Here is a 5,769-nt window from a genome sequence, read left to right on the forward strand (position 1 = left end):
TCGGAGTATTTATATACCACAAAGATCACCACCTCCCAAGAGCACTAGAGCAAGTGAGGGGTCATTTATACGTTTATTTCATCAAGTCCCTGTTAATATGGGAAGACACAGTGTCTATGCTTAAGGCACAACTCTCCTAAACACGAGAGTGAAGTATACAACTTTAGAACACTTTCCCACCAGGAGACTCGACCCCTAGCCAGCTGATGGAGAGATACGTTGCTGGAAGGCTTCTGTGCTGGCTAGGGTTCGAGTCTCCTGGTGGGAAAGTGTTCTAAAGTTGTATATATATATATATATATATATATATATATATATATATATATATATATATATATATATATATATATATGTCGTACCTAGTAGCCAGAACTCACTTCTCAGCCTACTATGCAAGGCCCGATTTGCCTAATAAGCCAAGTTTTCATGAATTAATGTTTTTTCGTCTACCTAACCTACCTAACCTAACCTAACCTAGCTTTTTTTGGCTACCTAACCTAACCTTACCTATAAATATAGGTTAGGTTAGGTTAGGTAGGGTTGGTTAGGTTCGGTCATATATCTACGTTAATTTTAACTCCAATAAAAAAAACTTGACCTCATACATAGTGAAAAGGGTAGCTTCATCATTTCATAGGAAAAAAATTAGAAAAAATATATTAATTCAGGAAAACTTGGCTTATTAGGCAATTCGGGCCTTGAATAGTAGGCTGAGAAGTGAGTTCTGGCTACTAGGTACGACATATATATATATATATATATATATATATATATATATATATATATATATATATATATATATATATATACATATATATATATATATATATATATATATATATATATATATATATATATATATATATATATATATATATACATATATATACATATGTCGTACCTAGTAGCCAGAACTCACTTCTCAGCCTACTATTCAAGGCCCGATTTGCCTAATAAGCCAATTTTTCCTGAATTAATATATTTACTATAATTTTTTTCTTATGAAATGATAAAGCAACCCTTTTCTCTATGTACGAGGTCAATTTTTTTTTATTGGAGTTAAAATTAACGTAGATATATGACCAAACCTAACCAACCCTACCTAACCTAACCTAGCCTATATTTATAGGTAAGGTTAGGTTAGGTAGCCAAAAAAAGCTAGGTTAGGTTAGGTTAGGTAGGTTAGGTAGACGAAAAAACATTAATTCATGAAAACTTGGCTTATTAGGCAAATCGGGCCTTGAATAGTAGGCTGAGAAGTGCGTTCTGGCTATTAGGTACGACACATATATATATATATATATATATATATATATATATATATATATATATATATATATATATATATATATATATACGTATATATATATATATATATATATATATATGTATATATATATGTATATATATGTTGTACCTAATAGCCAGAACCCACTTCTCAGCCTACTATGCAAGGCCCGATTTGCCTAATAAGCCAAGTTTTCTTGAATTAATATATTTCTTCTAATTTTTTTCTCATGAAATGATAAAGCTACCCATTTCATTATGTATGAGGTCAATTTTCTGTTGTTGGAGTTAAAATTAACGTAGATATATGACCGAACCTAACCAACCCTACCTAACCTAACCTAACCTATCTCTATCGGTTAGGTTAGGTTAGGTAGCAGAAAAAGTTAGGTTAGGTTAGGTTAGGTTAGGTTAGGTTAGGTAGGTTAGGTTGTCGAAAAAACATTAATTCATGAAAACTTGGCTTATTAGGCAAATTGGGCCATGCATAGTTGGCTGAGAAGTGCGTTCTGGCTATTAGGTACGACATTATATATATATATATATATATATATATATATATATATATATATATATATATATATATATAATAATTTCAGCATACATATTATATTTGTATTTGTATTTTAGGTTTGAATTAGCAAGAGGAAATACAGGACCATATTAGACCCGTACCTGTAGTAACCTCTGACTCATGCTAATCATCTAACCATTTTATCCTCAATTTCGTCAAATTGTTGCTACTAGATTTAAATGTTATATTTAAATATCTCTCATTGCAATTCTGTTTTTTTATGAAACAAATTATATTTAAAAGTTTAGACATTCTCAGGTCAGGAAGAGTAATACGAGTAAGAATAATGTCCATGAACGAGTAAGACTTGTAGTGAGGAAGCTGCTTGCTCTCGTGTCGTCTTGCAAGAAGTATGAGGTATAAGGCAGCGGGCACCTTATATTAATGTTGGGCATAATATGGCATGCAGGTACTTGAAGTAAGGTGTAAAACACTTCATATGTGGAACATGGTACTTGATAGTGGGTCTTGGTACTTGATAGTGGGTCTTGGTACTTGATAGTGGGACTTGGTACTTGATAGTGGGACTTGGTACTTGATAGTGGGATTTGGTACTTGATAGTGGGACTTGGTACTTGATAGTGGGACTTGGTACTTGATAGTGTGACTTGGTACTTGATAGTGGGACTTGGTACTTGATAGTGGAACATGGTACTTGATAGTGGGACATGGAACATGATATAAGGCAGCAGGGACTTGCTGTGATGTAAGCCAAGAGTCACTGGAGCTGACAGGAAGAAAGAAAGCAACACGTTACCAGGCGAACCCCCTCAGGAAGTAGTAATTGACCCCCCATTCACCCCCCCCCTTTCTCCTGACCCCCCCTACTCTAACCCCCCCCCCCCCCACCATAGCCCCATCACCCTCTCCTGACCATCCCCTCCTTCACCCTCTCTTTGTTTTTTTGTCCTGCGAACCACAACTAAGACTGTAATTACGTCGTGTACGCATTGCACGATACAACGCGCCTCTCAGCATGTGAGTCTGACAGATTCACTTTTGGATCTGACGTGTAGAGTGACGAGCTGACGCAGCCCCGGCCCCACCTCACTCTTAAGTCTCAAGTTCGTTTAATTCATTATACAGCGCAAATGGCTTGAACGATATGTTGTTAAATGTAAGGGGGTTTCTTCACGAATTTCTCTCTGAACTGGACGCGGCTGTTTGGTTACGCAACGCTCCGTGTCTTGGCAGTACGCCCGGGCTGCTGGTGTGTGTTGTGGCCTCTCACACACACACACACACACACACACACACACACACACACACACACACACACACACACACACACACACACACACACACACACACACACACACACACACTGGCTAACATCAGAACTACTTTCAGAAACCTGTGTAAGGAATCATTCAGAACCTTGTATACCACATATGTAAGACCAATCCTGGAGTATGCAGCCCCAGCATGGAGTCCGTATCTAGTCAACCACAAGACGAAGCTGGAAAAAGTTCAGAAGTATGCCACTAGGCTAGTCCCAGAACTAAGAGGCATGAGTTATGAAGACAGACTACGTGAACTGCACCTCACGTCGCAGAAAGACAGAATGTTAGGGGGAGACATGATCACCACATACAAAATTCTCAGGGGAATTGACAGGGTGGACAAGGATGGATTATTTAACACGGGTGGCACACGCACAAGGGGACACAGGTGGAAACTGAGTACCCAAATGAGCCACAGGGACGTTAGAAGGAACTTTTTCAGTGTCAGAGTAGTTAACAGATGGAATGCATTAGGCAGTGATGTGGTGGAGGCCGACTCCATACACAGTTTCAAATGTAGATATGATAGAGCCCAGTAGGCTCAGGAATCTGTACATCAGTTGATTGACAGTTGAGAGGCGGGACCAAAGAGCCAGAGCTCAACCCCCGCAAGCACAACTAGGTGAGTACAACTAGTACACAGTCGCCACTGAGGCCTCCCCGGACCGACGAGGTAAGATCCGGTTCAGGTTTAGAAAGATCTCTGGCGGCAAATGGTCAAGGGTTCGAGTCCTTCAGAAGGTAGCTTGAAGGGTGGGAGAGTTAGGGAGTCGTGGGTGCCACAGGGTCATGGGTCCGATGCTCACCTGGCACTTAGTCAGTGTTTTAGCATATATCACTTTCTCCCCACGCCCCCCCCCCTCCCCTGCCCTTAACCCGCAGGCGTCACCCCCCCCCCCCCGCTGCTCCGCCCTCACCACCCCCCTCGCTGCTCCGCCCTCACCACCCCCCTACTGAACCTGTGAACCTGTGGGCGGTAGTGGACTCCATACCCATCCCGTGGGCGGTAGTGGACCCCATACCCATCCCATGGGCGGTGGTGGACCCATACCAATCCCGTGGGCGGTAGTGGACCCCCTACCCATCCCGTGGGCGGTGGTGGACCCCATACCCATCCCATGGGCGGTAGTGGACCCCATACCCATCCTGTGGGCGGTAGTGGACCCCATACCCATCCCATGGGCGGTGGTGGACCCATACCCATCCCGTGGGCGGTAGTGGACCCCCTACCCATCCCGTGGGCGGTGGTGGACCCCATACCCATCCCGTGGGCGGTAGTGGACCCCATACCCATCCCGTGGGCGGTAGTGGACCCCATACCTATCCCATGGGCAGTGGTGGACCCCATACCCATCCCATGGGCGGTAGTGCAAGGGTTACAGAGGCACATATTGGGTCCAGGAACTGAACCCAATAGTTCGTTTAGCTAAGCAAGTGACTTTGTTATTTTAGATTCAGCTTCTGGGGAACAAAAAGTTCCAAGGAGCACGGACTATGGTGAGCCCGTAGTGGACTTACCTGGCACAGGAGCGGGTGTGAATGTGGTGTGGGCAAGTGACAATCTCTTGAAGCTAGTTACACAATTGTTACTGTTACATACACATGTATATTTATATATATATATATATATATATACATACAAGTACACAAATACATCCACATATCAATTATCTTTTATATCTAAATCTAAACGATGTTCTCAAGTTTGTCAGTGTCTCATATGCTGCCGATGTCACCTTGTTTATGTGTGCCTCTGGTGTTAGTGCTGGAATTGTGTTCACTCCAGTCTTTATCTCTCTCCGATTCCTGTAGTATGGGTGAGTATGTGGGAGCATGGGTAAGTATGTGGGAGCATGGGTGAGTATGTGGGAGCATGGGTGAGTATGTGGGAGTATGGGTGAGTATGTGGGAGCATGGGTGAGTATGTGGGAGCATGGGTGAGTATGTGGGAGTATGAGTGAGTATGTGGGAGTATGGGTGAGTATGTGGGAGCATGGGTGAGTATGTGGGAGCATGGGTGAGTATGTGGGAGTATGGGTGAGTATGTGGGAGTATGGGTGAGTATGTGGGAGCATGGGTGAGTATGTGGGAGTATGGGTGAGTATGTGGGAGTATGGGTGAGTATGTGGGAGCATGAGTGAGTATGTGGGAGCATGGGTGAGTATGTGGGAGCATGGGTGAGTATGTGGGAGCATGAGTGAGTATGGGGGAGCATGGGTGAGTATGTGGGAGCATGGGTGAGTATGTGGGAGTATGGGTGAGTATGTGGGAGCATGAGTGAGTATGTGGGAGCATGGGTGAGTATGTGGGAGCATGGGTGAGTATGTGGGAGCATGAGTGAGTATGTGGGAGCATGGGTGAGTATGTGGGAGCATGGGTGAGTATGTGGGAGCATGAGTGAGTATGGGGGAGCATGGGTGAGTATGTGGGAGCATGAGTGAGTATGGGGGAGTATGGGTGAGTATGTGGGAGCATGGGTGAGTATGTGGGAGCATGAGTGAGTATGGGGGAGCATGGGTGAGTATGTGGGAGCATGAGTGAGTATGTGGGAGCATGGGTGAGTATGTGGGAGCATGGGTGAGTATGTGGGAGCATGAGTGAGTATGTGGGAGCATGGGTGAGTAT

This window comes from Procambarus clarkii, chromosome 44 (assembly GCF_040958095.1).
Source record: "Procambarus clarkii isolate CNS0578487 chromosome 44, FALCON_Pclarkii_2.0, whole genome shotgun sequence".
NCBI lineage: Eukaryota > Metazoa > Arthropoda > Malacostraca > Decapoda > Cambaridae > Procambarus > Procambarus clarkii.